Source organism: Semicossyphus pulcher, unplaced genomic scaffold, assembly GCF_022749685.1.
Source record: "Semicossyphus pulcher isolate SPU_LCO1_2020_fin unplaced genomic scaffold, fSemPul1.0.p SCAF_21, whole genome shotgun sequence".
Lineage (NCBI taxonomy): Eukaryota > Metazoa > Chordata > Actinopteri > Labriformes > Labridae > Semicossyphus > Semicossyphus pulcher.
This window is the reverse complement of record NW_027211695.1, coordinates 475,576-487,614: the sequence shown is the minus strand read 5'-3', so window position 1 is coordinate 487,614 and position 12,039 is coordinate 475,576. Positions and strand designations below refer to the sequence as shown.

The 12,039-nt window shown below is 44.8% G+C and overlaps 1 protein-coding gene across 2 annotated transcripts in view; it reads left to right on the top strand.

Moving 5' to 3' along the window:
• The window catches only part of adam19a (ADAM metallopeptidase domain 19a), a 171,399-nt gene that overhangs the window by 34,132 nt on the left and 125,228 nt on the right, over positions 1–12,039 (top strand). The window lies entirely within an intron of this gene.

Genomic DNA, 12,039 nt, shown 5'->3' with positions numbered 1-12,039 from the left:
ACACACACACACACACACACACACACACACACACTGTACTGTACATCCACATTTGGAGACTGTGTGCCCTTTAGAGAAGTTATGAGGCAGATAGGAGTTAAAAGGACAGACAGAAAGGTTAACAGGACGTTCACAAAGGAAGGGACGGTTTGTAAAACTCTCTCTAAAAGCTTCCACAGCTGCAGCTCGGAAATGTTACAGTCAGGATAACATGCTGCTGCTGCTTCCTCATAGACGTGTGTTTCTTACTGCACAAAAAGTAGATGCTAGCTCCTCGTAGGGTCCAACTGTTGGACAAGATGTGGAGAATAAAAAGCAAATAATGCACAAAGTAAGTGTCCAGTTTCACCACCATTCTGGAACGAGGTGGAGAAACTTTAATGAGCATCTTAAACAGCCGTAAACACTCTGAGCGGGAACGTGCCTCAGAGTCTGTGGTGTCTAGATTGGGCCTTTAACTAGCTTAGCTTGTTTAGCTTCTATTTGACATTTTACTGCAGCCTCAAACGCATAAGCTGGGAGCGATAAGGGGTAAAAGGACCATCAACATAAGGATGGTTTGAATGAACAAACTGGTGGGAGTACGTGGCTGATGAGAACAACTGGAAGCCTCTTCTTCCTAAAACATCTCAGAAACGTGTCAGCAGGAGAGTAACGGAGCTCGAGCTGCTCACGATCAGGACTGAGGCTCTGTTGACGTGCTGTATCTATGAGTTGTTGACCTGCTGTATCTATGAGTTGTTGTTGACGTGCTGTATCTATGAGTTGTTGTTGACGTGCTGTATCTATGAGTTGTTGACCTGCTGTATCTATGAGTTGTTGTTGACCTGCTGTATCTATGAGTTGTTGTTGACGTGCTGTATCTATGAGTTGTTGACCTGCTGTATCTATGAGTTGTTGTTGACGTGCTGTATCTATGAGTTGTTGACGTGCTGTATCTATGAGTTGTTGACCTGCTGTATCTATGAGTTGTTGTTGACGTGCTGTATCTATGAGTTGTTGACGTGCTGTATCTATGAGTTGTTGACGTGCTGTATCTATGAGTTGTTGTTGACCTGCTGTATCTATGAGTTGTTGACGTGCTGTATCTATGAGTTGTTGTTGACGTGCTGTATCTATGAGTTGTTGACGTGCTGTATCTATGAGTTGTTGACGTGCTGTATCTATGAGTTGTTGTTGACGTGCTGTATCTATGAGTTGTTGACGTGCTGTGTCTATGAGTTGTTGACCTGCTGTATCTATGAGTTGTTGACATGCAGTCGGCTGGACATGCCGAGCTAAGCATGGAAACGTGGCTCAGGGCCGTTTCTCTGGTGCTCTTGGCGTGAGAGGAGAAGTTGGGTCGAGTTTGGAGAGCTTGAGAGGAAAAGTGAGGCTGCAGCCAAAGCTGGGAGCGCGATGCCCTCAGAGCAGCCTCATGTCTCATGAGGGCTCACTGCAACCAGAAAATAACAAGAAATACACGTCAGATTTCAAAATCTGGCTTTCATTAAGAATAATATGGATACAAGCTAGAGAGACTGTTTAAACACTCTGTGATGGTTGATTATGTCATTTTATGCAGTCTGGGGCTAAACATTTAAACAGGTGTAACTGAGATTTAATGAAAATAAACAGGCTCAAATGATGCTGAAAAAACTACATCAGGATGCATTTTGGTACAAAGTCTGAATTCATGCTTTGTCTGTCTGCAGGATTACAAGCAAACAAGCTTAAAATTGCTTGTTTTTTGAATGGGGTTTGGTTCAGCCGGTACGGACGCAACCTAAGGACGTTAGGAGAGTCTCAACACTTTTCATAAAACATTCGTGCCAATTGGCTTCTTTTTTTTAATGTAATTTTTTGGTATTTTAATGCACTGATTTAGAGAGGACAGGTTAGTGTTGGAAACAGGGAGGAGAGAGTGTGGACGACACCTGGTAGGAGGCCGAGGGTGGGAGTAGCATCTGTACATGGGACGCGTGATTTAACCACTGAGCTGAACCGACGCCCCCCAGTTGGCATCTTTGCCTTTATGAGTAACCGTGCCATGCAGAAACATTGCTCCATGTCAGTCTGAACTCACCTTCAGCCGTGTTTCCTGTCATTCCCACTGTCACTACATAGGGAAGGTTAAAGGTCAAATTTAGATTCTCATCATGAAGTGTTGGATCCAAGAATAAGTAAGGTTTCTTTTGATGCAGTTTCTGATAGTTTTCAATACTTGGTACCAAAATGCTCCCGTCCACAGTGCCACATCATAAGTTCAGTTTGTAAGGTTCTTTCTGATGCCTTGGATGATCTGTTCTGAGGTGTTGATCGTGGTTAAAAGAACTCGGACTGAACGTGTGTCTTTTGTCTGTGTTTCCTTTTGCAGCGATAATCCGTTCAAACTGAACTTACTCCGTTTGTTGTGCTTAATTGTTTATTGAGCGTCCATGTTGCTGGTTCTATTTTGGGTTCTAAATCTGTGTTCAGATTTGTGTACGGTTGACTTCTTAAGAAAACAATAAGAGGACTCACAGACGCTGACATCAGTGTTGTTAGGCTGCAGCCTACAGGCCAGCTCAGATCAATGATTCACAACGACACTGCATGCAGCTGTAAACGTTCTAAAGCTGGGCCGCTCACATCAAAGCAACGCAACGGAACGCACACAGACACAGCTGACCGTCTCCATAGCAACGACGCACTGACATACCCCACTACTTCTGCGTTAATGCTATAACGTTAGAATGAGGCCCAGGTCACATGACTTAACTAGCTGGATTTCTGTTGTCGTTATAAAAGAAGTGGACGACAGAGACAGTGACGTGCTCGCAGTGTTAGCTGTAACACTGATGAAAGGGTGAAGACGGACAGTTTGGACAGAGAGGATCTGGAGCCGTCTTTGGCTGCTGCAGCGCCAGAGACAGGCTGCCTACGCCAACTTGTGCTGCTTCCTGATTGGCTGAAGTGAATTAGTGACATCATTCAGTTCTAAAACTGCATTTGGAGATTTGACAAGTCAAGTCTGCTAATCTGAGCTGGGCTTGACTGGCACCCCGGCATATGGTCAAACCGTAACAACACATAGTCCTTACAGAAAGGCCCACTACGTCGGGACCGGGATTCGAACCAGGAACCTTCTAGCGGTGAGGAGACGGTGCTAAAAAACCCAACTGTCCAGCCCGCTCCTGAACCAACGTGACAAAATGATGCCTCTGTCTAAGGGCTGTTAATTCAACTTATCATGTTCAAGTGTTCTTAAGCTCAGTCATCTGCCCGAAACCCAACGAGTTACCAGAGAGAGAAAAGCAGAAAATACTCACTGTCAAGACGATGGAGCCAGAAAATCTTTGGCATTTGTGTGTGGGAAGCGACCGACACGATTATGTGTCAATAGCTACAGCTCTCAACAAACGTCTGCATTCCTACTGCCTTTAAAAGCAGCTTTAGGCTGTGATGGATGGTTATAGAAGACATCTCAGGTGTGTTCAGCTCTCGTCTGACTTCAAGCCTTTATTTAGGTGAAACGATCAGACTGTGTGCTCCCTGAATGGCTGCAGCTTTAAGGACACACTCTGCAGACGTTTTGCGTCTTTGTTTTTCCCTGCGATCTGACTGGATAATCTCCGGCCTGATAAATAAGACTGCAGCTCTTCAGCAGCTCGTCAGGTCTCTGTCAGCTCATCCTCGTCTTCACGTTGATGATCGCTTGTCAGGCTCGGGCCGGCTCTCTGTACGCGCGGCGTGTAATTGACGGTGATCACTGGAGGCGTTTGAATGCCTCCTGTGCATATTAATGCTAATGCTGATAATGAGAAAGCGGAGCCCTGCTGAGACACGGAGCCACGCAGAGTGATTCACACCCAGGCGCTCATCTGCAGACTGGCTCTGACCTGAATACATCCTGAACAGTGTTCTCATGCTGCTGTTCCTTTCCACTGTTACAGATGTATATTTAAGTTTAGGTCGTGGACACACGGGGACGACAGTTATCTGTGGCTGCAATGTGTTTTTGACAGAAGAGGAAATTTAAAGACGACACTTTGTGATATTTGTGACATTTTGTCGACTAAACAACAGATGGATGATTTATAGTTCCAGCCCCAGCTAGGAGGTTCCTGGTTCGAGTCCCGGGTCAGACGTAGTGGGCCTTTCTGTGTGGAGTCTGCATGTTCTCCTGGTGCATGCGTGGGTTCCCTCCAAAGACATGCTCGTTGGCTTCACTGGTGACTCCACACTGTAGGCTGTAGGTGAATCGGTCGCCGCCTCGCCCACCACGTTGCATGGCGGTCAGAATGTTGTCCAACTTGCTCTGAAAACCCGACTGTGCGAGGCTTTGAAGCGGTCGCAGTTTTCAGGGCCAGGCGCCGCTGTTGCTGTCCACCGACTGCACAACACAATGCATGATGGGAAACGACTCACTCTGGTTTGAATATTCACGGACGCACACACGATCTAGAGTCCGTCTGCGAGCACTGATGTCTCTGTGGTAGGTGCAGCCAATGAGTGCAGGCGTGTCTCCCTCACTGCCGTGTTTTCGGCTGAGTTGTGCTGCGTTCAGGAACGCTCAGAAATGTGAGTCTTCAGACACCATTGTACACATATTTTTAAAGATCGTTCTCGGGATTTATTAATCGATATTAGGTCAATCACATGAGAATCGAATCGAATCAGAAAAATCTCAAGAAGCTGGTGCTAACTAGCATGCTAACACATGAGACTGGTGCTTTACAGGCCGCTGTCATCATGTGTGTAAGCTGTGAGCCTTCTGGTCAGGTCTGGGCGGTGACTTTTCTATAATGTTTAATTTGAGTATTTATCACACTAAGTTACTTCATAATGCTGCCAGGTGGAGGCTACTGCTAGCATAAACTCGGCTAAGCTTGTTCCGATCAGGACTCCTTCAGTCTTCATAGTTCTCCATTAAACATTGAAGTGCTCCTGATGTGCCACATAATCCGCTGACGTCTGTCCTCTCAGAAACAGACCAGCAGCTCCCTCAGCGTCTGTCTGACGCTGCTCGTCGAGGCTTCGAAGCTGCTGCTAACTTCAGCGCTGATGTCTGTTTGTAGACATCCGATGGATTCAATCCTTCATCCAGTTAATGTAGTTTAAAAAACAGAGAAGACTGAAAACATTTATCACAAGGTCCACGAGTAGGCTGTCGGCCAAATCCAATTAAACGGACAAAACTGAGAGCGGTGCAGAGCCGTGGGGTCAAATCTGTAGGTGTTGTGTTCAAGGACACATATGGCTACATGGGCGAATACTCCCCGCCCCCTTCAGCTGGGGGTCGGTGTTACTAATTGCACGTCCAGAAAGAAAGAATCAGAGCGACGACAGAATCATTAGGTGGACATCTGTTCGGCCCGCGTTCACCGTCTTTCCTTCCTTTGAAGCACCACAGAAGAAGAAGCCGCTCGGTGTCAGAGGTTTCATCCTCCACCATTTGTTGTTGTGGCTTTATACTCCGGCTCATGTCCTTCAATTATTTGTCAGAGGGGAGTTCAAAGACTCGCCGTGGCCTCCGTCCCCCTCCTCCGCCTGCCGTTTTATCTCCCGCTCCTCCTTCCCCACCGCACATCTACTTTCTGTCTCCCCCGTGATTAGATTATCTCTCACCTCAGCGGCGAGCAGGAGACGGCAATGACATTCAGCCTGCTGAGATTAGGGACATGGATCCACACCTAGTGTGTGTGTGTGTGTGTGTGTGTGTGTGTGTGTGTGTGTGTGAGGGGGGGGGGGTCTCTGTTAGCATGCACATCACACAATCACACGCTACGATTCACCTGAAAGCGCCCCGTTGAAACGCTGCATATTAATTTCTCTGCTTCCGTTCAATCAATTAAAACTCTTTGCTTCCATTAGATAACTGTGTTAGTATTGATCAGTGCATGCTTGTAATATGTCACCAATCAATTAGCATTACCTTTATTGTATTTCCCTGGCTCGTATCCAGGCGACACATTGATAAACTGAGCGTGTGCAAAGCCAGCCGACCACAAAGCGCCTGAACTCTCGGAGCACGCCGGGTTTCTGAGGATGAACGCCTGTTATTGATAGATTCCACGTAGCTGCCTGTGAGCGCTCACAGCACGGCCGGCCTTTCTCCCCTTCAAGCGTTTGTGAAGGAGATTCAGACACTCTGAGGCGTCACATGAAGCTGGAAACGTTTCAGAGGTGTTCAGAGTGAAGGCACGTTGAAGCGATCCAAGGCCACTCAGAGTGTCATGATGTTTCATATGTATTTACTCCGCACCGTGCGCTCTTACAGTATATTTAACCTTTGTTTATTAAGTCCTGCAGGACAAGGCATGCAGTTAGAAGCTTGTGTTTCTGGCCGTTCTGCACTTTGCTGTTAATTAATGAATGAATGAATCTGGCCATGTGAGATCATTGTTTGCTTAATCCTGTTTAAATGTAATAAAAATAAAAGCCTTAACTGCTCGATCACAACTCGAAAAACTTCTTAAACCTTTAGGTTGAACAGAGTCTGTGGATATTTGAAGACAGTCCAAGACAGGACAGACGTCTGCTCTGTGGATCCTTTACAGATCAACTGTCGAACCATGTTTGTGCTCATAAACGTGATCTTACAATCAGATGTTCAAACGTCTGGACTTCAGAGGAATGATGTTCTTGTTTCTACATTGAGAATTGTTTTGGATCGACATGTTTTATGTGTGGGCTGCACGGTGGTGCAGTGGTTAGCGCTGTTGCCTCACAGCTAGAAGGTCACTGGTTCAAACCCCGGTTTGGGCAAGGTGGGCCTTGCGGAGTCCAAACACATGCTTGTTAGGTTAATTGGTGACTCTAAATTGCCCATAGGTGTGGGTGCAAAAGGTTGTCTCTCTCTATGTGTCAGCCCTGTGATTGACAGGCGACCACCCCGCCCTTCACCCAATGACAGCTGGGATAGGCTCCGGCCCCTCCGCGACCCTGAACAGGATAAGCAGTATGGATAACGGATGTTTTATGTGTTTATTTGGCAAAATTTGATTAAGAAAGATTTTGTTTATTTCATAAACTGAAACATTTGGTGTATAAGACTTTTAATACATTTTTGTTTCATGTATAAAGTGGGCGCCGTCCTTTAAACCGGTGCAACAAATACAACGGTACTCTGAAGGTTAAAGATGTTCTGATTCCATTTGTCTCCAGTGGTGCCGGTACAAAGGGCCCCTCTGGTTCTAGTGCAACAAAACATTACAGCGTCTGCTAACTGCTAATCTTATCCACATGATAGTTTAACAGACGTCACCTCTTTGTCTGTTGTGGCATCCATACGTTTGTTACTGCAGTGTAGGCTGCTGTTCTGGAGGAGAACAAACAGGTTGATTATTGGGGCCTAATAACTTGTGCTGTTAGATCGGGGAATGACCGACTGACTCCCCCGTGCCCCGATAGTGCATTTGAGGTTGCACTGACAAAGCTGGTATGGGTATCTGAACAGCTCTAGTTGATAGCAGTGGTGTTAATGCATGTTGTTAAAGAGATGAACTGCATGAGTTAGCTGTTGGCGAGGACACAGTACACAGATCTCCTCTTGTTTCCTAGAGCAGAGCCGTCTCAGCTGTGCTGCTGTGTAAACAAGGGTCACCCAGTCACAGCGCTGCTAGTTAAGTGGAAGAGACAGAGGTCGCCGTCGTCTCTAAGGTGCTGCTGTGGTTCTGGACTTTGGCCCTGTGGACCTGACCCGATGGACGGTCTCTGCTGCCTCAGGCGCTGATGCAACATGGTAGTGAGGTGGAAGCAGAGGACAGCGAGGTTTTTACAAACAAGAGAAGGACAGATGCTGTCCACTTCCTGAAACACCCAAAACTACAAATAGTCTGTGATGAGGACAAAAGGCACCATCACATTTTGATCTTTGGCTTTTAGTCTATTTGGTGGTGCTGTCCGCATCTGGTCGTGTCATCTGTAATTGTTTTGTTTGTCAGTAGTTGGTTATACTGTCTGTATGTTGTTGTCTTTCCTGTATTTGCAGCTGGTTTTGTAACTGCTGCCATTTGTTGTCCACTTTATGATTTTCCTAACTTGCTTGTGTTTTGTCACTCTGCATGTGTTATCTTAAATTGCAGTGAACTGATCCTCGGGGGCCACCGCACGAAGATATAATTAGCTCTTTTTCCTGATTGCACCACCTGAATTGTCGGGTCTGCATTCAGGCTGAAATCAGTGACAGTTGCTCGTTTCTGTCCTCAGAATCAAACATAAGAACAGGTTTTATCTTCTTACTGGGTAAAGGAGCCCTGCTGAAAGTAAAGAGACTAATATCAACACGTGCAGAGAGCACAGTGACAGTCTGTCTGTGGATGACAGGAAGGAGCTGCGCTGCAGTCGGCTCACTGTTGCTTCGGTTGCTGTTTCTTTCTCTCTCCCTTTGTGTACATCTGGTAATTGTACGCTCGCCTGCCTTTCTGCTGTGTGTGTACTGAGCACAGTCAGCAATAAGCTGCTGCTAATGTCTGTATTCCTGCCAAAGCCAGCCTCCCACGGCTTGGGTCTCAATATGTTTGAACAGACACTTAATGCTCGTATCTCTGTATGTTTAAAGTTCAGCATTGAAAGCCTCCATATTGGTAACATAGTCTCTTCCTCAACATTTTGTTCTGTTATTGTGTTGAAGTCTCTGCAGAAGCTCAGACGTCACATGGGATCAGGGCTGTAGGCAGACCTTTAGAAACACTGTCAGGGTCATCAGTCAAAGTTTTACACCTCCTCATGCTGCTACACAAACTCCAGAATCCAGACGAGATGGCCTCGGTCCGTTCCTGCAGCTACGGCCCGGAGCACAGCACCGTTAGAGAAGTCAGTTACACGTTAAAGAACTATTTTAAATAGCTTTGTTTGTATTATTGCACTGCTGAGATGATTAGTTGATTAGCCTTATGAATGTATTTCCTGCCTGCTCGTACAGACATCTGCTGTGAGGACAGCGTGCAGCAGAGCATACGTCACTCACAGATTGTGACAGTCAGCAGAAAGTGCAGATGTTTCTCTTTATTCTCCTGAAGCAACGTCTCCTGTGGGCTGTGAGCTTTGTGTATTAAAGAGGGACATGAACTAAGTTACCAACATGTTCTTCAGCAGAATCTGGAAACACAAGTTCTTCTCTTGTTTGTTCAGCGTTTAAGAGTTTTGTTTTGTTTTGTGATTATAGTGACCACAGAAATATCAAACAGTATTAATATTTCTCATCACTTATTGTTGCTTTCGTTGATTCTTTGTGTACGTTTGTTTTTTTATGTTTCATTGTAACTAGGAGGCGGCTGTGTGTGTGATGCATTTGAGTCCAAGGTGACAAAAAGGTGAACCACATCGCATCGTAACGCAATTATCTTACCGTCATGTGTCGTATCTTGGTGTTGTATTGCATCATAATATATCATATTGTACCGTATCCTATCTAACAGTGCTGTATTGTAATGTATCGTATCTAACAGTGCTGTATTATAATGTATCGTATCTAACAGTGCTGTATTATAATGTATCCTATCTAACAGTGCTGTATTATAATGTATCGTATCTAACAGTGCTGTATAGTAATGTATCGTATCTAACAGTGCTGTATTATAATGTATCCTATCTAACAGTGCTGTATTGTAATGTATCGTATCTAACAGTGCTGTATTATAATGTATCCTATCTAACAGTGCTGTATTATAATGTATCCTATCTAACAGTGCTGTATTGTAATGTATCGTATCTAACAGTGCTGTATTATAATGTATCCTATCTAACAGTGCTGTATTGTAATGTATCGTATCTAACAGTGCTGTATAGTAATGTATCGTATCTAACAGTGCTGTATTGTAATGTATCGTATCGTATCTAACAGTGCTGTATTGTAATGTATCCTATCTAACAGTGCTGTATAGTAATGTATCGTATCCAGTATATTGTATCGTACCGTAACATACCGTACCGTGCGTATCATATCGTACGGTAAAGTATCATACCGTACCGTAATGTGACGTAATACGAGTAACTCAACGTAACAACTAAAATATGAGTGAAATATAAAACATAAAGTGTACGAAGGTAAAACACGTTATTACAGTAAGTTATTAACTAAAGGAAGCAGGAAGTATCTGCAGCAGTCACAGCTCCGGCTTCCTGTGAGTATCTGAAACATGATGTTCGCTCTGTGAGGAATGTTAGCTCGATGGGAAACGAGTTGATTCAAGTCAGAATACCAAACATTCTGTGGTTCCAGCGCGCCACGTGTGAAGATGCAGAAATCTGCAGCCAGGATCTGATTAGAAACGGAACAAATTTATGCTTTAAACTAATATTTTTAACATATTTAAAAAGACAGAATCCTGCACAGCAACCCCTACGAGGACAGCCAGGTGTGTGTGCAGGTGTGTGTGGCTGCAGGAGGTGTGTGTGTAAAGGTAGGTGAAGACAAAAGCGTGCTGTCAGTGTCAGTGAGCTTTCATCACCTCCTCCTTCGTCTGTGCGTATCATCCAAGGTCGGGCTGCAGGGTCAGCAGTGTGAAAGCAGCTGCGTGTGTGTGTGTGTGTGTGTGTGTGTGTGTGTGTGTGTGTGTGTGTGTGTGCTTAAAGAACGTGTGTGTTTGCCTCCTTCTCTTCGTCTAAATCCAGATATTGTCCCAACCTTTGCATTCTACCAACCAAACAGAATTTAAATGTCATTTCAGCACACGAGTCCAAGCTGTCAGTCTTAATTAGAAACGTGGCAGCACAATAACGGCGGCTGTGTGGAGGCGGGAAGCGCTGGAGAATATTCAGGCAGAGGAATTACATTCCCAGAAAAGTCTGCAGCACTTCAAAGCGGCAGATAGTGTAAATTCATTTACTGCTCATGTCAGCGAGAGTGCTCCATTGTTTGATTTCTTCTCTGGCTGCACATGTTGAAGAACCTTCCACAACAATGGAAGAAGAGGAATTTGAACAGGCCTGCAGCAGCAGCAGATCGAAGGGATTAGCTGAATAACACAGCAGATAATTGATTATTGTGTAACTATTCACGCTGAGCGAGAGGATCCAACACTGCTGCAGGAAATGTCAAGATTTTATAACCGACTTATTATGAATATTTGTGCAGCTGCTGCTCTGCAGCGAGACGGGAAGAGTGGTGGATGTATTAACCCTCTGAACACTCAAAGGTTACGTAAGTCACTGAGACACAGTCATTCATTGTGTCATAAACACAACACATACAGATTCAGCAGAATAAACACACAAAACACCGTCATGTGAAACATCTCAGGTGGAGAAATGTTTTTATATCTTCTTATTCATATGAGCAGAGTGCAGAGGAGTTCATAGTTTTATCTGTAATAGAAATAAAGCTCCTCTATTGGTCATTTTCATGCAGCCTAAAGGTTGTTAAATGTTAGTCGTGTAAGATAACAGTCAGCCTCCACTGCTAACTAAAGTGATAATCTCTAAGATCTCAGTTTGGTTCTCTTTGGCGCCACCTGTGGTGATAATCAGTAACTACAGGAGCACACAGATATCCAGACAGTGCTGCATGTGTGACGTCCACGGTCGGCTCCGGTTGTAACTCTTGATTTTCCTGGCTGACGGTCGCTTTCCTTTTCAGACTGTTTGCTTCATCTGAGCGTCGAGTTTGTTTCTTCTTCTTTGGATTTTCACTTCTTGTTGAAGTTGTATCTGTAGTCATCCATCTTTTCTTTGTTTGTTCAGCCATAGTAGATTACTGTTTACTCGCAACACTTGCAGAGAGCGGAAAAGCAGCCGCTTAGCTCCGCCTACCCTCTCTGGCAGACCAACCACTGCTGGCTGATGGAAAACGTGTCACTAACTGGGCGCCGCCACAGACACCCAGCCCATAATAATACTATATACTGCAGATGAAAGGCTTTCATCAGTGGGCCATAGGCTCAGTCAGCATGTGTTACCTCATTCAGAGAGAGAGAGAGACTTACAGACATTTATTTACATGAACATCTTCAGATTAAATCGTTAAAGCTTTGATAGTTTTTATTTTAGACTCAGTTAAACACGATCTTACAAACAGACTGTGGCCAAGAGGTCTGTTTGCATTGGGTTAATTATTAACACACATTTAGACTTTTA